At 40.2% G+C, this 26,544-nt stretch overlaps 1 pseudogene; it reads right to left on the bottom strand.

The window, feature by feature from the left end:
- The window catches only part of LOC149257073 (glutamate dehydrogenase 1-like), a 100,565-nt pseudogene extending 76,212 nt beyond the window's left edge, over positions 1-24,353 (bottom strand).
- Between the last annotated feature and the right edge of the window lie 2,191 nt (positions 24,354-26,544).

The following is a 26,544-nucleotide window of genomic DNA, read 5'->3' as shown; positions in this document are numbered from 1 at the left end:
AGTTGGCAAAGAACCCAAAGTTCCATGATCGAACGAAGCACATCAATACTAAATATCATCTGATTCGACATCATGTTGAGGCCAAAACAATCCATCTCCACCATTGTTCCACAAATGAGCAAATTGCAGACATCTTCACCAAAGCGCTTGGAAGAGAAAAGCTTGAAAGATTCAGAACGATGCTTGGACTCACCAACATCCCTTCAGATTAAGGGGGGGAATGTTGACACCTAATCATCACGATTGGGTGAATAAGTGTAACTAATGTAAATAAATAATGGAAAATATTAAGAGTCACTGGGAGATGAAATGAATAGTCTCTCCCTCATGTATATAATAAAGACCAACCTGAATGAATACAAAGAATTGATTTTTGAGGAGTTACTGCCTGGCCTGACAGAGGCAATGTGCTACTTTGGCTGATATGCAGGATGCAGCCTTGGAAGTAGAATCAAATATCATGGCTGCAGAGAAGCTCAAGGGAAATGTTGATAGAAGGAGACAGAGCGGCGAGTCTTCATCATCTTCAAATCCCAAGATAGATAAAATGATCAAGATGATAGAGTCATTAGCCTCTGAAATCTCCAAATTGAAGGTTGTGTGGCACCCTGGGAAAGGAAGAGTTCCTAATACATTTGCCCCTAGAAATCCAAATCCATATAGAAGAGCTAATGAGCAGTTGCAGATTTTGCAAAGAAGTAAAGATGCCAATGAAGACCAAAGGGTGAAGACCCCTTTCCAAAATGTAGTCATGGAAGAAGAGCAATTTGAAGAAGATGATGAGATCCATTGTATGGAAGACAAAGGCAATGCCTCCTTTTTTACCTCAGCTGCCTATGAAAAGTCATTATTAAGTGACCAGATCAACCAAGAATGGGATGGTGAAGCTGTTTTGCAAACTGAAGATTGGCACAGATATAATCTGAGGTCAAAGATGAATAATGCCAACGAAACTTCTGTTCAAAGAGTTGTTGTCCCTGTAGTATAGCAAGCTAATAAGCATAGGTGACCGGCAATTGATCCCATCATCCTCAAAGCTCCAACTCACGAGGTAAGAGGCCTGTTATCACCCATCCTAGGTTGTATCTCAGAGATGCTCAGGAACATTACAAACTCAACAAAACGTTGGATAAATGGTGGATGAATGAAAGAAATGCTGCATATTCAAGCCAGATAACCACTTCTACTATGATTGACCCCAGACATGGGTGAACAGCCCTAGACTACAAGGCTTTTAACCACCAATTACTCACAGTTTGAGGATAAGGTGAAAATGGAGAAGACTGACCACACCAACAGATGCACAGGACCCTGTGATGGCCGGCTGCAACCAATTAATAGGTCTGTAAATTTGTTTTCTAATACACAGACAAGATGATAGCTCTCTGGCATTAAAACAACATAAACCTGCAAACAAATTCAATGATACATGCTAAATCCTAACACAGAGGTGGGATGACAACCCCTCTAATGCTAAACATTAACAACACATGAATAACTACAAAACAAGAACAACCTAGAACAAGAAGAAGAAGTGGACAGTGAGCAATTAACAGCAAAAGAAGCTTGCATTAGCTAAAAATGAAGACCAGAAGCTACAAGTATCACAGCAGTTACAATCCCCAGAAGTTGAACTTTATAGCAAAATAACACTCATCAACCTATTACATTCTATTTCTGGATATATATAGAGTTTGTTCACAAAATTGCTCTGCTAGCTATGCGTGGAGGTGTCTTAATGGACCACCAACTGCATTTACAAATTGAAATGGGCCTCTGCAACAACTCTGAATGTTTTAATGGACAAATCGACCTTTTTTTATATTCTAATGTCCTTCTCTGGCAGCTGGAGTGAATTATGGATTAAATTCCATGCCTGATAAATGCTCTTCACTGCTCGAGGTCATCCTGTTTGTCCTTCAGCCATTCTGTCTGCTAAATGCAGTTGTTGAGATATTACTGTGCAGGTACAGGGTAGCTGGTGGCTTCGTCTCTCGAGAGTTCCAAACAGTCAACGGAGCTAAGATTTCATGGCAGAAGAATGAGCAGGCGGGGACCGTTAGATCGCGTGGATCAACAACAATGATCTATCGGAGGAATATATCCGAAGGAAACGGGCAGGGACAATCGTCAGCCATCAGATCATATGGATTAACGGTGGAGATTACACCAGAGGTATCGAGGGACATATGCGTGGGGGCAACAAGGGCCGTCGGATCTGGACACACCAGATCCTACAGTGATCACTATCGGAAGGCACATATAGGTTAACGGCCGGGGGATCGTACAAGATGGCGGTTTTACACGGCGGGCGGTTTCCCCGCACCGCCTTTGGGCTGCTGGCGGTTTCCGTATCGCAGGGCGCAATACAATTAAAACATCACATGTGGCATAATAAAACCACCACCCCTACGTGTTAACGGGCAGGCAGGTTCGTGGAGCAGGGGCTGCGTCAACCATCTGATCATGCGATCGACGCGATCGATGGTGGAGAGGAGATCGAGGTTTAACAGATGCGATAAGACAATGAAGACCATTAGATCTGAACGATTAATGGTGGAGATTTAAAAAAAATGATAGAGGGCTATTTTGGCGTGGTTTCATGTGTTAAATGCCCGAGCCAAAGAAACATAGGTTTATGCGGGTTCATGGAATAAGATAGAGATGGCGAGGGTTATAAGATCACAACTTGCTCTATTAACCTTTACTTCCAGGAATGAAGAATAAAGGGGTTAAACAGGGTTTATAGAAGACGACAATAATAATGGAGTTAAGGGAATAAAGAGAAGGAAATGGAGGAAGGGGGCTATAAAGGCATAATGAAAATGAAGGAGAAGGAATGCAATGAACTGCTGCGAGCTCCCTTAAGCACCAACAACACTGCCCAACATGAATTTTCCCTTCAAACACTGAAACTTGATAGCAGAGCTAACACTGTCTCCTTCTGGGGATGAGATCCTCCCTGTGAGGTCTCAAGAACTGCAGATCAATGCCTTCATACAAATCTCGGCTTTTAAAAACATTTGCCTAGTATCCATTGGGCATGGAGTCAAATTAATCCTGCTCCTAAAACTGAAAAAGAAATTGCTTACAACTACTAAGGTCTGAAAACCCAAAGCTTCAAAAACTGCCCATCTGTTGGGCCATCAAAATTGCTTCCTGTCATCTGGTTCATCATAGATCAACAAGACAGGATTTATTTGATCATATACCTCAAATAATTTAGAACATTTGAGCTTAAGAGGTAGATATTGATCAAATTTCATTTCCCCTCTGTGTATTTTCCTCCTTGGATGTTCTTCACAGGAGCCTCTGTACACCTGCTGGATAAACATTGTTGCTGTGCACTTATCTTTATCTTCTCTGGCCTGCACAACTAATATGAAAGAGGCAGCATTGAACTCTTGTGTAGGGGACATAGAAACAACATCTTCTCCTGAATCTTTCTTCGAACAATCCTCATCCAAGGAGGAGTACCATGACTGTACATTTTCTTCCTCTGTCATCTGATAAGCTGCCTTTTCAATCTTTGTGGAGGCCATCTGAGCAGGTTTCAGAATATCAAGACTGAGATGATTAGTTTCAGCCTTGAGCCTTGAATTTTGTTCTGCCTCAGTGTTCGATGGGCAACTTAGAGGGATTGTCTTTTGAGCAGACAGAGAAACATAAGATAATGGATAGCTTTCCTCTTCCTTTTTAATCACTGGACTGGGGACCAAAGTAGGCTGACTAATTTGTAGATCTGCATAGCCATGCGAAGATGAACAAGCATCGAGCACAGATTCTTGGAAGAAGAAGGGATCTGCTGCTGGCTGCCACTGCTGGTCAACTTGTTGTTCTGCAACTACAACAAATTGCTGAGCAGTGCCTCTGGATATTGCTTTCTCATAAGTAGCCCTTGTTAGGAAAGGAGCACCTTCCAAAACATGGACCTCCTCTTCTTCTAACAGCTCTTCTTCCATGACTATATTCTGTAAAAGGGGCCTTACCCCTTTATCTTCGTTTGTAATCTTATTTCTTTGCAAAATCTGCATTTGCTCATGTGCTCTTCTACATGGATTTGGAGTTGGAAAAGAAATTGAACAATGAGCTCCTGCTTCCTCAAAATGTTGCTTAGCCTTTAGCTTGGAAACTTCAGAGGTCAAAAACTCAATTATCCTAGCCAATTCATCTATCTCAGGCTCTGAGGATGATGAGGATACACCTCCCTATCTTCTGGTTTCAGCATCTCCTCCAAGTCTCTGTGCAGCCAGAATGTTCGATTCAACTTCAAAAGCTGCATCTTGCATATCATCTAGAGAAGTACATCTCCTTTCTCTTAACAGCAAGCAGAACTGAGAATCGAAGGTACTAGCATATGTGAGCATGGCAGAAACAGGGGTGGGTCTTACTTCAGCTGGCATTCTGCTGTACATATGATTAAATCTAATGTTAAATTCAAACAGCAGCTCACCATCTTCTCTCTGCAAGCTCCCCAATTCATCATGATAAAAGAGCAGGTCTGTATTATTTCCCCAATGCTTTAAAAATACATCATCTAGAGCATCAATGTCTGTAATAGACCTAGGGGGTAATTTTCTGAACCATTTTCTAGCTTCCCCATCTAGGCTTTGAACAAAAACCCTCATCCAGACATCCTCTTCATTGATATCCAAGTTATCAGCATAGTTGTAAAAGGCCTCTAAATGCTCTTCAGCTGTTACTCCTTCTGCACCAGTAAACTTTGGCAAAAACTCTTGATAATCTCCTACAGGCATGGCATTCAAAGGGGTAGGCAAGACTAGGGATCCATACCTAGCAGCAACTATTCGTTCTATCTTTGTGAGGGCTGGCTGACCTGCCATGACTCGGGTGTATGAAAGGATACTGGTGGACTGAGTGGAATGAATCAATGAAAAGAATAACAGAAACATAGGAATATGATGGATAGCATGGAGGCTTCTTTCAACTGAGGTCCTAAAGGGAAATGAATGGCTAAAGAGCTGTATGAATCTCTAAAGGTATCTCTACACTAGCAGAGATACATAAAAATTTCAAGGTTTACTTGATTCTGATGCTCCTTTCTGCAAAATCTTTCTTCTGCTTTAACGATCTTCTCAGGATCAAGCACTGGTTCAGCTGATGATTTCTGAAGATATCTCTGAACATGCCTCACCAACTGCACCAGAACTGCAATGTGGAGTCGCCAAGGATGGTCTTCCATCAGTGGAGTCGCCAGATAGATGATTACAACCAACATATGTGTCCAGACCTTATCTATCATCAAAATCTGGAACTGTGTCGTTCTCCCAGGGAAGCTGAGCTTCGATTCTCCTCTCCCCTTCAATGGCACCAATTAATGTTATCAACCCAAGAAACTCTCCTAGGTTGTATCTCAGAGATGCTCGAGAACATTACAAACTCCCAAAATGTTGGATAAATGGTGGATGAATGAAAGAAATGTTGCATATTCAAGCCAAATAACCACTTCTACTATGATTGACCCCAAACATGGGTGAACACCCCCAGACTACAAGGCTTTTAACCACCAATTACTCATAGTTTGAGGATAAGGTGATAATGGAGAAGACTGACCACACCAGCAGATGCACAGGACCCTGTGATGGCTGGCTGCAACTAGTAAATAGGTCTGTAAATCTGTTTTCTAATACACACATAGGATGATAGCTCTCTGGCATTAAAACAACAGAAACCTGCAAACAAATTCAATGATACATGCTAAATCCTAACACAAAGGTGGGATGATAGCCCCTCTAATGCTAAACATTAATAGCACATGAATAACTGCAAAACAGGCACAACCTGGAACAACAAGAAGAAGTGGACAGTGAGAAATTAACAGAAAAAGAAGCTTGCATTAGCTAAAAATGAAGACCAGACGTTGCAGGTATCACAGCAGTTACAATCTCCAGAAGTTGAACCTTACAACAAAATAACACTCATCAACCTATTACATTCTGTTTCTGGATATATATAGAGTTTGTTCACAAAATTGCTCTGCTGGCTATGCGTGGAGGTGTCTTAATGGACCACCAACCGCATTTACAAACTGAAATGGGCCTCTGCAACAACTATGAATGTTTTAATGGACAAATCGGCCTTTTCTAATATTCTGATGTCCTTCTCTGGTAGATGGAGTGAATTATGGATTAAATTCCATGCCTGATAAATGCTCTTCACTGCTCGAGGTCATCCTGTTTGTCCTTTGGCCATTCTGTCTGCTAAATGCAATTGCTGAGATATTACTGTGCAGGTACAGGGTAGCCGGTGGCTTCATCTCTTGGGAGTTCATGGCAGAAGAATGAGCAGGCTGGGATTAAATCTCAGCCATTAGATCGCGTGGATCAACGAAAATGATCTATCGGAGGAATAAATCGGGAGGAAATGGGCAAGGACAATCATCAGGCATCAGATCATATGGATTAACGGCGGAGATCGCACCAGAAGGAGGTATCGGAGGACATATGCATGGGAGCAACAAGGGTCGTCAGATCTGGACGCGCCAAATCTGACGGTGATCGCTATCGGAAGGCGCATATAGGTTAACGGTAGGGGGATCGTAGAAGATGGCGGTTTTGCACGGTGATCGATTTCCCCGCACCACCTTTGGGCTGCTGGCGGTCTCTGTATCGTGGGGTGCAATACAATTAAAACATGACGCATGGCATAATAAAACCACCGCGTGGAGCGGGGGCTGAGTTAACCATCTGATCATGCGACTGACGCGATCAACGGTGGAGAGGAGATCGAGGTTTAACGGATGTGATAAGACAATGAAGACCGTTAGATCTGAACGATCAACGGTGGAGATTTAAAAAAAAACGACAGAGGGCTATTTTGGTGCGGGTTCATGTGTTAAACGCCCGAGCTGAAGAAACATAGGTTTATATAGGTTCATGGAATAAGACAGAGATGGCGGGGGTTATAAGATCACAGCTTGTTGTATTAACCTTTGCTTCTGGGAGCAAAGAATAAAGGGGTTAAACAGGGTTTATAGAAGACGACATTAATAATGGAGTTAAGGGAATAAAGAGAAGGAAATGGAGGAAGGGGGCTATAAAGGCATAATGCAAATGAAGGAGAAGGAATGAAATGAACTGCTGCGAGCTCCCTTAAGCACCAACAACACCGCCCAACGTGAATTTTCCCTTTAAACACTGAAACTTGATAACAGAGCTAACAAGGCCTTGACAAGTCTCCTTCTCCTTTCAGTTTTCAATCAGAAATTTAGAAGCTAAGAATACCTATACCTCTGATTGAACTAGTGAAGAATGAGTCCTTCAAGAGATCTATCCTCGAGGCCCTTGAGCCTAATGCCATCCAAGCCTCCACCGACTATGTAAATCTACAAGATGACAAGGAAGAAGTTGTTCTGAGCCCAATGATTAAAAATTATGATGACAACTCCCCATAATTCTATTTCTCTCTGACTATTCATGACAAAATCCTTCACAACTGCCTTCTGGACACTGGACCTAGCCATAATCTAATGCCCAAGGCTATCATGGATGAGTTGGTTCTTGACATTACCAAGCCTTATCATGACTTATTTTATTTTGACTCTAGAAAAGTTAAATGCCTGGGATTAATCAAGGATCTAGCCATCACTTTGTCTCAGCTACCCATGAAGAGAATGATGATGGATATTGTGGTAGCAAATGTACCCCCCAAGTTTGGCATGTTTGTTTCCAGAGGTTGGATCAAGAGATTAGGTGGAACATTACAAAATGATCTATCCTATGCTAATCTCCCAGTTTTTGGAGGTGAGAGCAAGAGATTATGCAAAGAAGCTCGATTGGCTTATATTATCAGTGATGAAAGGAATCCCACTAATCATCCCATCTATGATGTCGACACTAATTTTGGAGCTTGTATTCTTCAGATTGAAGAATCTCAGTTGGTCTCCACGCAGCTTAAGAAACCAGTTTTCCAGATCACAGAGGAAGAAGGCCCGCAAATTTGGGACTTGTTCTTTGATGGAGCTTGCTCTAAGGAAGCTGCAGGGGTAGGTGTAGTCCTTGTGTCCCCCACACGGGAATGCATTCATTTATCTTTCAAATTAACTTTTTAGGTCACAAATAACATAGTAGAGTACGAAGCCTTGATGTTGGGCTTAAACGCTACTAATGAAATGGGCATCAAAGGTCTGAAAGTGTTTGGAGACGCATACCTTATCATCCAGCAGGTCAACAAAACTTTGCAAGCAAAGCATCCAAGGCTGAAAGCATACAGAGATGAGGTGTGGAAGCTTAGGGACTCTTTTAATGTTTTCAGCATTTCTTACATTCCGAGAGTGAAGAACCAGCTTGTTGCTTCCCTTGTTGTGTCTGCTAGCATGTTTATTCCTCCTTTGCCTCCTAAATTGACTTATGAAGTTCAGGTGAAATATAGACCATCTCTCCCTGACAATGTCAAATACTGGAAATTTTTTGAAGATGATGATGAATTAATAGATTTTTACAATTCGTTGGTGAATTTTCTGAAATGCACATCAACCAAGAAAATGAAACCATGGAAGAATGCAACTAGTCCAAGCTAAAGGACGAGATTGGTTAGGACAGCATTGTTCAGTTGCCTAGTAACCATATACCCAAAGGATTGGTGCCCCTAGAGAAGCTGTTTGATCATAGTGATGTACCTTATAAGCCTGCCAAAAAAGAAAATGAGTCTGTTGTTCATAAACATAATGTAGGGAGTCAGCCCATCTAAAGCATATAAATCTGTCCACTCACTTGTCTTCTTCCCAGAGTTCCGAGTATTGCACCCTGATGAAGCAATTCACTGATATTTTTTCTTCGGAATACAGTGATCTTAAAACCTATGACACAAACATCATTCATCATAAGATTCCACTGGAAAAGAACACTATCCCTTTTAAGCATAAATTAAGACCTATCAGCCCTCTCTTATTGCCTTTGATTGAAAATGAAATCAAGAAGCTATTGGATGCCAAGATCGTAGTTCCCATGAGGTATTCAAAATGGATAGCTAACCTTGTGGTAGTAAGAAAGAAGAATGGAGAAATCAAGCTTTGTGTTGACTTCAGGAATCTGAACAAATGCTCTAAAAAAGACAACTACCCCCTACCTAAGATGGAACACTTGCTGCAAAAAGTTTCAGGGGATAGAGTCATGTCTTTCTTAGATGGATTTTCAGGTTACAATCAAATTGTTGTACATCCAGAAGATCAAGAAAAGACCGCCTTCACTACTCCTTGGGGCACTTTCATGTACTCCAAAATGCCTTTTGGACTGATGAACGCTGGGGCTACTTTTCAGAGGGCCATGGACATAGCCTTTGTGGGAGAGAAGGAAAAGTTTGTCCTTATTTACTTTGATGACATAACAGTCTTTTCCAGCACTCATAAGGACCATTTACAACATTTGAGGAAGGTGTTTCTTAAGTGCCGACAGTTTGGAATTTTTGTGAACCCAAAGAAGTCACAGTTTGCTCTAGAGGAAGGCAAACTTCTGGGACATATTATTTTTGCTGAAGGTGTGAAGATTGATCCGGCAAGAGTTCAAGAAATTTAGACATTGTCTATCCCAAGATAAAAAAGGGACATTCAATCTTTCCTGGGTAAGATCAACTTTGTCGGGAGGTTTATTCCAAACTTTGCAGAACTAGTGAAGCACATCACTTCCATGCTGAAGAAAGGACCAGAAATAAAATGGACAGATGCTGCAAGAAGCTCTTTTGAAGCCATCAAACAAGCCATCATGGAAACTCCCACCCTAATCAGCCCAGATTACACCAAGGAGTTTTATATCTTCTCTTTTGCCTCTTATGATACACTTGCAGTAGTTCTGTTGTAGAAAAATGATGAAGGCATAGAGCACCCCATGGCCTTTTTCAACAAAACTCTAAGGGATGCTGAACTAAGGTATGACCTTATTGAAAAACAAGATTATGCTCTCATAAAATCTTTAAAGGCATTCAAAATTTACATTCTGCATTCCAAAGTGGTTGCATATGTACCTTCAGCCTCAGTGAAAGATGTCTTAACTCAGCCAGATATTGCTGGAAAGAGAGCTAAATGGGTTGCAAAATTCATAGAGTTTAACATAGAGGTGAAGCCCACTAAGCTTTTTAAAGGCCAGGGCTTGGCTAAACTTATGGCTGAGGAAAATTGCAGTTTGTTAGACATAAATTGCATGGGTTCAAATTCAGGTGATGAGCAGACAGAGGAAGAAGCAGAAGAGCAAGAGAAAAATCAACCTTTGGCTGAAAATCTAGCCACCTGTGAATGGTACTCCAATATATTTCATTTCTTGCAGAAGCTAGAAGTCCCTCTAGGGCTTAGCTCAAGTCAAGCCCGGGCCATCAAGCTTAGATCAGCAAAATTCTGCATTAATGAAAACCTGCTCTATTAGAAAGACCCATCAGGGATCCTCTTGAGATGTCTAGACAAAGGACAATCTATGGAAGTCATTTACCAGTTCCATTCTAGCATCTATGGAGGGCATCATTATTGGAAAACCACAGCCCAAAAAATCCTGAGAGTTGGGTATTATTCGCCTACTCTGTTCTCTGATGTGTTTTATTTTGTGAAATCTTGTGACAAATGTCAGAGGTTTGCAGGAAGATAGCAGCTAAAATATTTGCCCTTGAAGCCAGTACATGTCGATGGTCCCTTCCAGCAGTGGGGCTTGGACTTCATAGGTGAGATTAATCCACATTCCAGTGGCCAGCATAAATAGATCTTGGTAGCCACTGATTATTTCACCAAATGGATTGAGGTCGTACCCACTAAAAATACTAATCAGCAAGTTATCATAAAGTTCTTGAATGAGAATATTTTCACTAGATTTAGTTGCACAACCAAACTAGTCACTGATAATGCAACAACTTTCAGGGCAGAAGAATTGGTGGACATGTGTGAATCCATGGGCATTCAATTGGTGCATTCTACCTCATATCGTCCTCAAGGCAATGGGCTGGCAGAATCATCTAACAAGAGTCTTGTAAGGATAATCAAAAAATTGTTGGAGGACAACAAAAAGAGTTGGGATTCCAAGTTGAAGTTTGCACTATGGGCTGACAGAGTTACCAACAAGAAGTCCATAGGAAATTCTCCATTTAAGCTGGTTTATGGTGCTAATGTTGTTTTTCCTATCCAGCTGATTCTCCCTGTGGCCAAATTATTTCAAGAAGAACAAGATGAAACAAATGACATGGTAAGGAGAATGAATAACCTAGTTGAATTACAGTAGATTAGAGAGCAGTTGGTTGAGAAGTCAAAAGTTCATCAGAAGAAAATCAAAGAAACCTTTGACAGGAAGGCAAAAGTGGGCAATTTCCAAGTTGGTGACTGGGTTCTCAAATGGGATGCATTGAAGGAAAAGAAAGGTAATCATGGTAAGTTTGACTCCTTATGGACAGGTCCGTTTGTCATCGTTCAAATTCAATAGAACAATACCTTTATTCTACGCAGTCTGGAAGGAGAAGATGTCTTTAGTGGCCCAGTCATTGGGCGGTTCTTGAAACTTTATTTCATTTAAGGCTTTAAAGCCTTGATATTGTAAATATGTTTTTCAGTTTTTATTTTTTATGCAAAATAAACTCCATGCCCAATGGAACACTAGAAGATAGATTTGATTTTGGTTTTACAGGAAAGGTATCAATCTGTGATTCTTGAAACCTCACAGGGAGGCTTTCATCCCCAGAAGGAGCCCAAAATGGATCCAAATATGCTCCCTAAGTCTTCAAAAGCTAGTAAGATCATCCAAAAGATCAAAACAATCGCATGCCAAGAGCCCTTAGAATGGCTGAAACAACACTATCGGGAGGAAAAAACCAAAGAAAACCGTGAAAAAACAAAGTATTGTAGGCGTGAGCAATGAATGCATAGTAGACATCAGATCTGGCCGATCAATGGTCCAAATCTGATTGGCGGATCGCAATCGACATAGGCAATCGGCAAATATCAGTGTAGACTATATGGAACTGGTGATGGAAATCGGCGGAGTCAACATGGACCGTCGATCAAGCACCTAGATCAACGACCCATGTTGCATCGCAGGTTTGCTATCGGAGATTACAAAGTGTGCTTACAAACGGCCTGGGGCATGAGCAACATGCGATTGCGATCAGATCGCATCGCTATATCGCATCGGAGCAACACCATGGAGCAGGGCCTATGCACATGTATATGTGTGGTGCAATTAGCTGGACCCGATGGCTGTATAAATATTATTACATAGATTTTGAGATCCGTCAAACACCATTTTTAATGTATTTTCACAGTTTTCGTTTATTAAACGAAAGGCGAAGGATGAAGTGCCGTTGTGATAAGCCAAACCCAAAAGGGTTCCTTAAAGCCATTATATACTATTTCAGATCTGTCGTAGGCCATTTTTACGTTATTTTCATGATTTTTAACGAATTTCAAAATACAAAGGGAAGCCTGGGAACAGGCCATTAGCGACTTGCGATAGCGATTGAGGGCAGACTCGATAGAGGAATAAACCATGTTTAAGGACTTTTGAAGTCTAGAATGAATAGATCTTGGCGGGATTTCACAGTGTTGCAGCATTTTTCTGTAGAAAACAAAAAACAATCATTTGGTATTCGAAAGGATGTCAAAAGCTCGAAGACCCATTCCTTTACGGAACATAGTCCGGGAAACAGAGGCTGGGAGATAGATTGCCGAGAGACAGATGGCCAGAAAGGGAAAAAGGGCCACAACACGATGCAGCCCGCAACAGAAGCGATCATGGAGCATCGCTAGCACGAGCGAGCTCCCTGACAGTGCAGTGAATTACCAGAATGTGGTTACTCTGCTATTAGAAAAGAAACCTCCAAGCTCATGCGTGCCTAGTCATGGCATCAAACAGTTAAAAAGACAGAGGGGATAGATTAAGACCTCTCGAGCCTCAGAAGGCTCAAGAGCATTGTAAAAGGCCTATAAATATTTGAAAGTTCAGAGTAACAAGGGTTCAACTTTTGGGGACTGTGGATACTCTGCTACTCTAGCTTCTCATCTTCATTCTAGCAATATAAGCTTCTTTTGTTGTTACATGTTCAATTCCCATTTTCTCTTCTGTTCTAAGCTTGCACTTGAATAGGTTATTCATGTTTTCTTCTGTGTCTAATGCCAAATAACTGTCATCTTATCTCTGCGTTGATAAATTAGATTTGCAAGCTTCATTTACTTCCTGTAGCTAGCCATTCATATGTGTTTATGTATGCATCTACTGGTACAGTCAGTATTCTCCATCTATCCATTGAATCTATAAACTATTGAGCATTAGTGGTCTAAAGCCTTGTAAAGCTAAGGGTGTTCATGCATGTCTTGAGTGAAAACAGAGTTGAAACAATCATCTGACTTGATCCAAACCATCATCCATTCCAATAGTTTAGAGAACAATATTGAAGATTTATATGTTACCAGGCATCTCCAAGCTACAACCTAGGAGAGATTCCTGGAGTGATAACATAATTGAACAAAGAAGACTGGAGAATACATAGTGGATCGTCTGATCATAGCTGCAAAGGAACACAATGGAGCTATGTCTCAATATCACATATATAATAACTGATCAATGATGCTCGAAGAATGTCTGACCACTGAAACTGCATAATTAATCCTCACAATAGTACCACATCATATAGATGGAATAGTGGTACTGTATAAAACTCGGGTGTCAACATATAGAATGCTGCTAAAATGAAGTACAACATATAAGGGTGGTTGGTTACACTGGCTGAAAACTTAAAGGACTGACAAAAGAACCAGGACGCTGACACAACCTGAGGTCTTCACCAACCGCAGATGGTACATTTCTACACAATGGGAATAAATGAGCTAAATTCGACCATGTGAGAAATCATTCGATTACCGACCATTGATGTATACTGTTAACAAACATGAGACAAATCACCGATAATGATGATGAGATTCAAGGTACCCCAGTACAATCTAACAAGTGCAAATAAATGTGTAAAGTCAAACACTTGAGAGATCTATCAATCAGGAGACATTGATGTATTATCCCTGTCAATAGTGAAGGAGTCTTCCAGTCATGACTACAAACCTTAAGGTACTGAAAAAAGGACTCTAAATCTTATTCCTAGAGAAATGAGTTGGATTCTGTGGGAAACTATCTACTGGAAGGAAGCCATTAAGGCATCCCACATTAACCAGTGCAAGTGTAACCCACAGGCCAATAATTTGGAAGAACTCAGATGATAAGAGATGAAGTAACCATTCTGAAGTATGTTTCTGGCATACAAAAGACGTGGCTAGCGCGTGACAGAAACCCTTTGAACCAACCAATAATGAAATCTAACACAAAGGTGAGGAATCCACCAATAGGTTCAAATGGAAAACAAGGTATTGCTTGAATCCCAATGTGTGATAATGTAAGTTGATGTCAAACACAAGGGAAACCACTCAGTCAAAGACCCATGATACTGATCGATGATGAGCACAAGGTCAGCTATCAATGATGTAAACAGGGTCAGGGTGCGGATCTAGGCCTATTCTCAGAGCAATTTGTCGGAATCAATAAAAGTAGACCCACTAGAAAGAAGTCAATGTAGACCTTCTTAACCAACGTGAGAAAAGGACCAAATAACTGACGTGATACTAAAGATAACTAGGACAAACTAGGTATGGCCGACTGAAAATGAGCCAAGAGACACCGCAGAATGTCCGACACAGGTTGACTTCCCTTGAACAAAAGCATGCCTCATATGTGACTATATGGCAACATAAAATAACTTTGTATAAGTTTGCAATGCAGGAGGAATTAAAAAAATCTCCATATGATTGGATGAAAAGGTTATGGCTCTCCTAAATTCAAACTAAGTCCCATCCCAAATGGAGGAAAGACTCGTTTAGAGTGCTCAGTTCAAGGGTGTGATAACTGACTCTTGATGCCATCAAGTATGGAAGTAAATGTCCCATTCCCACTCTTTTTAGAATATATATATATATATATATATATATATATATATATATATATATATATATATATATATATCTTTTTCATATTTAAAGTCTGAAAAGGAATAAAAGAATGCCTATAGTATAGTGGAAAGAACAATTGTCCAAAAATAGATGCTCTTGTTCCTGGGGTTGGAACATTCCTATGCTCAATGCAAGGTGGCAAAACTTTTCGTCAACACTCAAAGGAGTGTCCTTTCCATGGATGAAAGGTGTCAAGTCGCAAAGGCAAATGAATGCATGGTTTTCAACTTGCAGAAAATTCATGGTCAAAAGTTGCTTATACACGAGTCTAAATGAATCTGGTTTATGGGAAAAAGGAATCAAGTAGTCAATATGCAATGCAATGATACAACTTAACACATGGGAGCCTCTAGGGTATAAAGCCATAAAAATAGCAAAGAAGAAGAGAAATGAGGCTCATCGCAAAGTCATGGTGAGACTAAAGAGGACTCCCACCATGTACAATATTTACAATACAAAAAAAATGCTAGGAAATAGGCTAGGGATAATAATTCTTAATATGGAACCCATTTCTAGGCTCTGACCGCACATTTCCATCAAAGTCAACCAAGTCATAGGCACCTTTCTTCAAGACCGTTCTAATGATGAACGAAATTGTACCACATAGGTTTTAACTTGCCTACCCCCAAGGTGTGTTTATCTTGGTTATAGACCAGGATAAAAGGTCACCTTCAGAGAAAACCCTAGGACGCACAATCTTGTCATATTTGGTCTTTACTCTCTTTTTATGAGCCTCATTTATTGTGGCTACATCTCGACGTTGGTCATCAATATGTTCCAAATGAATAAGGCGTTCTTCAAGACTATATGTGTTTGGAAGAAGTTCAAATTCTAATTTGAGAGATGGAATCTCACATTCTACAGGGAATATTGATTCCAAACTGTAAACTAACTGAAAAGGAGTAAAACCTGTGGCAGTATTAACCGACATCCAGTGTACCCAAAGTGCAAGATATAGCATGATGTTCCAGTTGGATATATCTTTATTGATCATCCTTTGCAGGATAATTTTGAGGGATTTGTTCATGGCTTCAACCTAACCATTAGCTTGAGGATAGTATGGAGATAAATGCTCTTGGCGGAATCCCAATTTTAAAGTGAAATTAGACATCATCTTATTCTAGAAGTGACTGCCATGGTCAGTGACAATCTCCTTTGGAATACCAAAATGAGAAATGACTTGGTTGAAAAGGAAAAGAGTTGTTGTCTCACCATCATTTGTGAAAGTAGGCATAGCTTCGACCCACTTTGTAAAGTAGTCCACTGCTACGATAATGTACTTGTGACATTTCATCAAAGTTGGGTTACAAGTCGTAAAATCAATACCCTACTTTGTGAAAGGACCGAAAGTGATGACGGGGAAAAACAAAGCTGGATGAAAGCACATTTTCCAAGTATATATTTGACAAGGATGGCACTTTTTGACTGCTTCCATACAATCTTTAAAAATCGAGGGCCAAAAATAGCCTGCATGCAAAGAAATTTGGGTTGTAGCAAGCCCAAATAGATGACCTCCACAAGCTCCACTGTGGTAGTCATTTAAAATGGAATCAACTTCTTCTAAGGTTAAAAAATGTCTAAGGATTGAATCAATCTTGCGACAATACAAAGTGTCACCAATAATAATATAATTTTTGGCTAGTTGACACAATTTTCTACGTTCATCCTTCGAAAAAGCTAGAGGAAACTTCGAAGTCTGGAGATATACTATGATGTCTCCATACCAAGGATCTTGTGAAGAAATGAGGAAGAGATGTTCATCAAGAAATGACTCTTCATAAACAACATCTTCTTCACAAGGCAACTCTGAGATCAATTCTACGAATACTAAATATTTTTTTGATTTGGCAAACATAAATTCGAGATCAAATTCCTGTAAGATAACAATCCATTTGTTATATTTTACCCCAATCACTTGCCTACTAAGGAAAAACTGAAATGGGTTGAAATCAGCCAACACAAAATTCTTTCTAAGAATAATATAATGACGAAGTCACTGGACAACGTGAACTGCTACCAAAGATAATTTCTCTATATGAGAATACCAAATTTCAAGACCAACTAAGCCTCAGCTCAGATAGTAAATCACTTTCTCTCTAAGAGCATGGTGTTCCTGAACCAGAGCCATCCCAATGGTTGATTATGTCACAACGCGATATAAGAGGAAATCCTTACTATAATCGGGTGGACTCAAAAGAGGAGTAGAGATCAATTCCTTTTTCAAAGCATTGGAGGAGCACTGGGCAAAATCGTCCCAAACAAACGAGACTCCTTTCTTCAGTAATCTCATAAATCCTTTTGTAATCTCAGTGTAATTTATGATAAATATCCTTAATAACGTGTCTTTACCTTGGAGACTCTGAAGTTGATGAACTATTGATGGGGGAGGAAACTAAAGTATTGCCTCAACCTTGAAGGGATCAACATGAATCCTTTCATTGGATACTATGAACCCTAATAACTGACTAGATGTAACATCGAAAACACATTTATTAGGATTCAAATGGATCTTATAGTAATGGCATCGTTCAAAAACCATTTGAAGGAAATGTGGATGGTCAATTCTCATTCGAGAATGAGCAACTAGGTCATCCAGATATGCTTCTATAACGTGCTTGATATCGTGGAAAGCATAAGACATGGCCCGCTGAAAAGTTGCTCCAGCATTTTTAAGTCCAAAAGGCGTATTTTTGGATGAAAATGTACCCCAAGGGAAAATTAATGTTGTTTTGTGGTGATAATCAAGACGGATAGTTATTTGATTATATCTTGAAAAACTATCCATGAAGGAGAACACCTCATTTCCACCACACTTGTCAATGATCTGATCGATAAACGAAGTGGGGAAAATATCTTTAGGACAAGCCTTATTTGAATCGCTAAAGTCAATCCATACATGGATCGTTCCTTCCTTTTTATCAACAGGGACTAGATTCGAGACCCATTCAGTTAATGGAATGGGGTATATGAAACCCGCCCCAAGCAACTTTTCAACCTAAGCCTTAATAGCTACTGCTTTCCTAGGATTTACTGATCGAAACTTCTGCCATATATGCTTAGCATTTTTGTAAGTCTTGATCTCATGTGGAACTATCGATGGATTGATTCCAGGAATTTCCTCATAAGACCAATCAAATACATCTTGAAATTCTTTAAATATGTCAGTATAGATCTTGATTTGTTCAGGGGAACATGCAGCTCTGATGAAGACATTTTCGATAATATTGGGATTCCTAGAGATGTTCACTAGAATAGTTTTTGAAATATTGGACATATTACCTTCAACAAAAAAATTTTGTTGGGCCCAAAGGATTTAATATTTTTTTAGCACTTCCATTTGAAGAAGGAATGGAAAAATTTGACTCAAGTTGATGCAAGTTAGGGAGAAAATATGGCTGATGATGCAAGTCATCCCACAATCTTTCTATGCCAGTCATTTCTTGTAGGATTTCCTCTTCAGATGGTAAGACTATGTTAAGGCATTCCATAGCTGAAGTAGTGTCAAGAGTCCATACTGGAGCTAGATCTCCATCCACATCCTCCGATGAGAGAGGAATAGGATCATAATCTGCAGAAGTGACATTAGATTGATACTCAATTTCTATTGCAGATATAGGGTATGCCATTACACCTAATTTCCCTTCCTCTAATGTGGTGGTAGAGGGGGGAAAGATATAAGGGTCAGAAAAATAATGGGTTATGAAAGAATCTCTTCGAGGAGTGACCTTAGAGGATGAAATGAAATTAATATGAGCAATAGGAGAAGGAAGATCAAAAGTACCCATCAATGAGGAATACATTCCAACTCGCAAATTCTCCATAGGCTGCTTGGTATTCTTCACTAAGGGGAGCGTAGAATCATAAGATGCATTAGGATCATTAGGAGAATAAGTCATCCGGTGCTCAAAAATGAAAATTATCAGATTGATGCAAAACCTAAATGACCACGTAGATTTCATCTTCCTTAATCCGGTGCAACTCGTTTTGCGGAAAACAGATGTCTTATGCTTCCGGAAACGACTTCTGATCTATTTGGAAAACAAACAAAATTTTGTACAGGGTTGCCTAGTCAAAAGTTTGTACTGTTGACATGGCATGCTAACTGCGCCTGCTTATTTGTAAAATGACTAGGCTTCAAAAACAGCCAATGACAACACACCACTTGTCAAGTTTTTAGCGATGTTGAGTTGGCAATGTTCTATTGGTCAATTTGTTGTTAGTGACGTGGACCAACCGAAGGTCGCCACATGGCCCAGGTAGAGGCTGTCACGTGGTACCTCGGTGGCTAGTAAATTTTTTGGGCAGGTTAGATTAACCTTCGTGGGATTCAAACTTGAAAACCTCTTACAAACTAAACTCCGCTCTTACCAATCCACCATGGGTGAACCTTGGGTAAAGGACCCACATTAATGGTATATAAATTTTATTTAGTCAGAGGTTTGGGGTAAATGGGCCGAGTGCTAGCCCCAACCCTAGAAACCACGCCCATACAAGCCAGGGCCAGGGCTTAGCCCCGGCCCCCAAACCTTAATTACATGCCATACGACCTCATGCCCGCAACCAAGCACGCGTCGAAAGATGGCTAAGCCATAGGTTCCAACCCCCAGTCCCATGTTTAGTCCATGTGACCAGAAGTGCACGCACAAGGGTCAGTGGGAAATTTAATGAACCCACAAATTGCTCTGGAATTGAACCGATTTGTTGCTCCATTAGCGAAAAATGGGGCGAAAATATAGGACAGTTAGCCAGACTTGGCGAAATTGTGGGTCAACTAGCAACAAAACTTGGGAAGCTCATAACTTTCTCAGTTTTTGGTCTTTTTGGGAGCAGAAAGAGGCTAGACAGGGGTTTTTGATAGCTCTGAAGTTATTGGAGAAGGTTTTGAAGTGATTTGAGCAATGTAGCTCATTATAATAACCTTTTTTTTTAGCATAATGAAAGAGGGACAAGCATTGGAAGCTGGACTAGGAGATGTAGCCCAGGAGGGGTGAACTCCTTCATATCTTATTGTTTTGTGGTTACTTTTATGGCTTTATTCTCTGTAATTTTATGCAATTTATGACTTAAATTCATATTTAAATGTGTTAAATAGTTTAACTTAAGCACCATAAAAACTCATTTTATTCACTTGCAATTTACATAATCCTCAAGCAGTTTCATATAAAGATCAAGTTTGGTATCAGAGGATAGTTTCTCTTTGCCGCTGTGAGGATTTATTTGTTTGCAAGTGTTTCTGATGCTTACAAGGTTGAAGCTTAAAAGAGGGTAAGGAAAGCTTGTGGTTTTAGGTTCTCAATTTCGGACAAGGACAAGGAGAGCACATTTGCCACAATCTCCACCACAAGTTTCACCTTGAGTTGTTCCCAAAGATTCAGTAAACATGTCTCATGAAGGAGGAGATCATAGTATGTCAGAAGATGAAAATGATTTCAGAAAAGCATTCTTTGACATGAACCACATGGTGAAAATTCTCTATGAAGAGAGAAATTCAAGATTGCAGGGTGAGAGCTCCAAGCCTTCAAAATGGAATGGTGACAAACCACCATATTCTCTACCATCATCTTCACCTCCATCCTCACCTTCATCATCATCGTTTTCCACAACAACCCTTACAAAAGAGGCTAGTGTAGAAATCCCCTCAAAGAAGGAATATGGCCAAGTATGCACCTTTTGTCTACGTGATGATGAGGATGAGGTTCTATCAGTGCCAAAGTCCAAGGAGATGAAAGAAGAAATACCAAGAGTCCAAGAAGAAACCTAAAAGAATTAGGAAAGATTTTAAAAGAATATTTGTCCCTCAGTCGAAAGATGAGGAAAATGGTAAGCATTTACATGCAATTTCTTTAGATGAAAATGTTGATTTAAGCTTTTTGCAACCTTTGATAATCATAGAAAAGGCATAGCAACAAATCTCGTGTCCAAGATGGGTTACAAGGGAGGAAGCCTCAGAGTGAACAATCAATGCATTATCCATCCAATTGGGGAAAAGGAGAGACCTTGATATGAAGGTTTGGGCTATGTTGAAAAGGGAGAATGGTCTTCCAGCGATAGCTCTTGGGTATCATGTTCTTTTTGTCACAAGAGAGGACATAACGAGCTAAATTGTTGGGATTTGCATCTGGAATTGGTACCAACTTGGTTTCTCAAGAAAATGAGGACATGAAATGCCATACCCCTCCAAAGAGAGATGAGAAAGTTGAAGAAGAGACTAAGACAAGTTCTTTTCGCCATTCAAGTTCCTCGCATAAGAAGCATGGTTCAAAGGATAACAAGGGAAGGTATAAGCCTCACTCAAATAGTTTCTTTGATTTTGAGCCACATGATAAATTGAATTATTTTTTATGGAATATGATTCCATGCACTTTTTTTCATTCACCTAACCATAGTGTGAAGAAGTGTAGCAAAGGAAAGAGTTTCTTGAATGTGGGAATGAAACAGGGAAGAAATACTCTCTTCTAAGTTCGAAGACAATGTCAACAAGCAGCAAGTAAAAACAATTCCACACCCATTGTAGTATCAGTGGGCATTGAATCAAGAAGTGCTGGAAATTGCATTCGCAACTTCATCCTAAGAAGGGAAAGAAAGATAAGGCAAGACAAGCTAAACATCATCATGTCGACAGTGTTCGAGGTGAGAAGAAATTCAAGTTGATTAAGTTTCCTTTGATTGAGAACCAGGGAGGGAATATGTTTTTTCCTTCAAGGACAACTTGTTGTTCTGCAAATTCTGGGAAATTGCAGCAAGATCGTATCTACAACAGCAAGATAGGGTCTCCAGAATAAAGGAAAAATATCGGTTTTCATGAAAAGCTCAAATTGTTGAATTCAGGAAAATTCCAGTGGATTGAGACTAGAAGGGTGAAGGGGTTGTACCCTCATCCAAATGTTCAGTAATAAAGAGCTTTGGGGTCCAAAATCTTCCAATGGGGAGGAGTGATCTAGTGCTAAAAAATATGCTCAAAAATTAAAGTTATCAGATTGTTGTGAAACCTGAATGACAGTGTAGATCTCATCTTCCTAAATCCAACACAACTCATTTTGCACAAAACGAACGTTGTATGCTTCTGAAAACAAGTTCTAATTGATCTAGAAAACATGCAAAATTTTGTGCAGGGCTACCTAGTCAGTAGTCTGTATTGTTGACGTGCCATTTTGACTGGGTCTGTTGAGTTGGCAAATGACTAGGCTTCAAAAAGAGCCAATAAAATCACACCACTTGTCAATTTTTTAGCGGTACTGAATTGGTTGTGTTTTATTGGTCAATTTATTGTTGGTGATGTCAACCAACCAGAGTACTCCACGTGGCCCAGAAAGAGGCTGCCATGTGGCACCTCAGTGGCCACTAAAACCTTTAGGAAGGTCGGATTCACCTCCATGGGATGCGAACCTAAAACCTCTTGCAAACCAAACTCCCCTCTTACCAATGCAGCATGGGTGAACCTTGGGTAAAGGACCCACATAAATGGTATATAAACTTTATTTGGGTAGAGGTTTGGGGTAAAGTGGTCGAGGGCTAGCCCCAGTCCTAGTCATTGCACCCATACGAACTAGGGGTGGGACCAGGTGCTAGGGCTTAACACTGGACCTCCCAACCTTAATTACATGCCATACGACCTCATGCTTAGAACCAATGGCGCGCCAAAAGAGGGCTAGGCCCTAGGCGCCAGCCTCCAGTCCCATGGGGGTCCATGTGACCAGAAGTGCATGCACATGGGTCGGTGGAAAATTTAATGAACCCACATATTGTGCCAGATTAGGGTGATTTTTTGTTTCACTAACGAACAATGGGGTGAAAGTGTAGGACAGTTGGTCAGACTTGGCAAATTTGTGGGTCGACTAGCAGCAAAACTTGGGAACCTCATAACTTTCTCTATTTTTGGCCTTTATGGGAGCATAAAGAGGCTAGACAGGGGTTTTTGATAGCTTTGAAGCTATTGGAGTAGGTTTTGAATCCATTTGAGCATTGTAACTCATTTTAATTACCTTTTTTTAGCATAATGAAAAATTGCCAAGTAATGGACGCTGGACCAGGAGACATAGCCGAGGAGGGGTGAACTCCTTTATCACTTGTTGTTTTGTGGTTAATGTTATGGATTTGTTCTCTATAATTTTCTTCAATTTATGAGTTAAATTAATGTTTAAATGTGTTAAACAATTTAACTTAAGCACCGTAAAAACTCATTTTATTCACTTGCAATTTATATAATCCTCAAGTAGTTTCATATACAGATCAATAAGCCATTTGATCAATCATAAAAATTATCCCTTCATGGGGGAAGCATAAGACAAAAAATATTGAGGAAACAATAGCATCCATTGCATAAACCCAATTTCGATGTAACAATAGCTTATAATCCAAATTGGCATCAACTATTTCTACCTCGACATTGACAACCTTGCCCGCAACACAGATGGGAAAGGCTGGAAGAATTCCATGAGGCCTATAAGAATGACCATCGAATGCAGTAAGGAGAGTAGGGGAAGGAAAATTTTCCAGATATTCGATAGCCTTCCAACATGACATCGACATGACACATTTGGAAGCCCCTTCATCAACTATAGTTTGAAATATATTCATTTTCCGATATGTAGATTTAATCTAGAAATCCATGTGATGGGGGAGTCACTTTTTAGCATTTGACATATCAAATATTATAACAAGAGAGTTTTTCAAATCCACTGCTCTGATTGTATTGAGCAACGCACTCCTTTGTGTAGGACACGATTGGATTATCTCTAACACTAACATCATGCAAGTGATTTAAGCCAGTTCTTCAACAATAAAGTAGTTCTAGGCAGCCCTAGCATAGGAATTAACAGTCAGAATGTTTTGTAGATATTTTCAACATTTGACATATAGGCTCATCTATGAGCCTCTCAATATGGAGTGGCTCTGGAATATCAGAAAAAATATTAGCCTTAGAAGGTTGTGGTTCACCATAATCATGTGATCTTGTAGCAACATAAACATGGGAACTTACCATATAGACATTCAATGTAGATTCCCCTTCCTGGTTGCCCCCTGTGGAGATTCCAGTACCAATGTTAGCGCCATAAAACATTTGTTTCCCTTGGGGAAAAGGGTTAATCAACACAGCCTGGGAACTTGAAGAACCCTGCTGAGATAACAAGCACTGAGCATCCAGAATCTTAGGGAAAAGATGGGTAAGACGATCCCCACTACATAGCTTGCATGGGAACTTTACTTTAATTTTCGATTCCTTCTTTCCCTCTCCAATATCATTACTAGATTTATTCACATTCCCTTTCCCAGCCTTATCTTTCTTCTTACCACGTCCCTTCTTCTTCCCATCAGATTTTTGGTCTCCTTTGGGGTTCGAAGATTTGACAAAATTAGCTACTAAAGGTTGTGAAGGCATAGGAACTAACGGTGATGCTTGCGTTGGAGAAGCAGATTGTAAAGACAACTATTGCAATTTATTTAGAAGGTTAGTTGTGCTACTATCGATTGATCCTGCAATTCCGTTGACATGGGGTCTTGTCTCGGGTTTGGCTAGATCGATCTTTGATCAAGGAGCATCAGGAAAAATCTTATATAGGACTCCAAATTGAGAATATATAAGATATAACTGTTGGGCTCTGAAGATGCCATGTTCTTCAATGAACACTCTAGAGAACGACACGTCCTTAGAAATTTCTGGCTTTAAAGATTTCAAAAACCATTCGATAAGGAACTCATTAGAGATGTAGGCCTTAATGAGCCTCTTACTTCTACGCCACTCTTGGATATGGTCAGAAATATGAGTTGTTTTGTCTTGTTGGAAACTTGATAAAATCTTAGTTCTGACATCATATCAGACAGGCAACTAAAAATGGTTTTAAAACATAGTATCCAGCTCGCCAAACATAGAAAAGGTACCCCGTTTTAGCTCAATATACCATTTTTCAGCGTTTCCACTTAAGGTGCATTGGAATAATATCAACCTGATCGAATCACTGACCAAGGAGTTCGATGAGCATCATAAGTGGAATGTGGTTATATGATAAGCCTGATCTTCCCCAGACTTTCCTTCAAATTTAGGAATATCAGATGGAAGTTTGGTGGGAACTAGAGGCTAAGCTAAATTGTATCAGATCAGATCATTCATCAACTTCGAAATATCTGGAAAGTTTAAAGTTTATAGGAACGGTAAGCACAGAGGAGCCAAAGAATTCCACCCACCAAGAGAAAACTTTATGATATTATGAAAAGTGTATCCTGGATTTGGAGAGGCACCAGGTTTCCCTGGATTGGCCATAGAAGGAGCAAACCATAAGGAAATCCTTGTGGCCCAAAAGTATTCAAAGGGTATCCACCTCCTATCACAGGGTTACCATACATAGGATAGTTTCCACCTAGGGGGACATTGAAAGAAAGGGATGATCCCTGATAAGGATTCCATGCACCAGCTAGTGGAGGAAAGACCTGTGAGATCCCAATGGAAGGGAAGGTCATACTCCCCTGCTGACCAAACTATCAGACACATATATGGAAGCAACAAAATATGAATGATAAGCATGAGAGAGTATCTATTATTAACAAATGATATACATTTATAGTACATTCATATGACCTTTGGTTTCATATTTCAACATCTCTTGGACTTCCGTAGACTATTCAGCTTCCATACCAACCCTTAAAGGATTAGGTGTCCAACATTCCCCCCCTTAATCTGAAGGGTTATGTATGCATCCAAGAAAAGAGCTGTAATACAAAATGTGAAAAAATGAATGGCAACACTAGGCTGAATGTGCTCTCTGAAATGTTGGTATAAGGGAGGTGGTTTAAGGATGACCACCAACACTGGAATGCTTAGTGCAGTTCCTGGAACTCTTCCAAATCTGGCATGAAGCTCAGGTCTTTTGCTAGAGAAAGTGCAAAAATGCATGGTAGCACTAGGCTGAATGTGCTCTTTGAAATGTTGGTATAAGGGAGGTGGTTTAAGGATGACCACCAACACTGGAATGCTTAGTGCAGTTCTCGGAACTCTTCCACGTCTAGCATGAAGCTCAGGTCTTCTGCTAGAGGAAGTGCTCCTGATGTTTTGAAGAGGGAAACCTTCAACCAATAAAGGGAGGTCTCACCCTGCATAAAAGGGAGAACCTCAACCTGAAAAGGGAGGTCTCAACCTGTGATAGTTTAAGGATGACCAACAACTCTGGAATGCTTAATGCAATTCTTGGAACTCTTCCAAAATTGGCAAGAAGCTGAAGTCTTTTGCTAGAGGAAGTGTCCCCAATTCCTTGAATAGGTGTCACCAACTGAAGGCATGCTCAGGGGCATCTTTGTCTTTGGCTACAACTCTGAATCTGGTATGGCAGGTTGTGGCTCAGGCTTGCTTGATGTGGCTTTGAAGCTTGTAGATGACCATCACTTCCCCCCCTATCAGGTACAAGGTGAGAAGATGAATATATCTCAACTGCAAGACTTTTCAATATCTGAGAACAAATCTTATTGTATGAGCGAAATATCTTCTTAGCTGTTGAAGCCCATTGGCAAGAAGTGATCCATCCAAGATGAAGCTTTGTTCTTGTAGGAGGTTTGTTTCTGAAGCGTCTATTTGAAGAATG

This window comes from Pinus tabuliformis, chromosome 6 (assembly GCF_031772625.1).
Source record: "Pinus tabuliformis cultivar Carrire ecotype Pingquan chromosome 6, CPIR1, whole genome shotgun sequence".
Classification (NCBI taxonomy): Eukaryota; Viridiplantae; Streptophyta; class Pinopsida; order Pinales; family Pinaceae; genus Pinus; species Pinus tabuliformis.
Note: the sequence above shows the minus strand (reverse complement) of the source record. Positions and strands in the feature narration are given on the sequence as shown.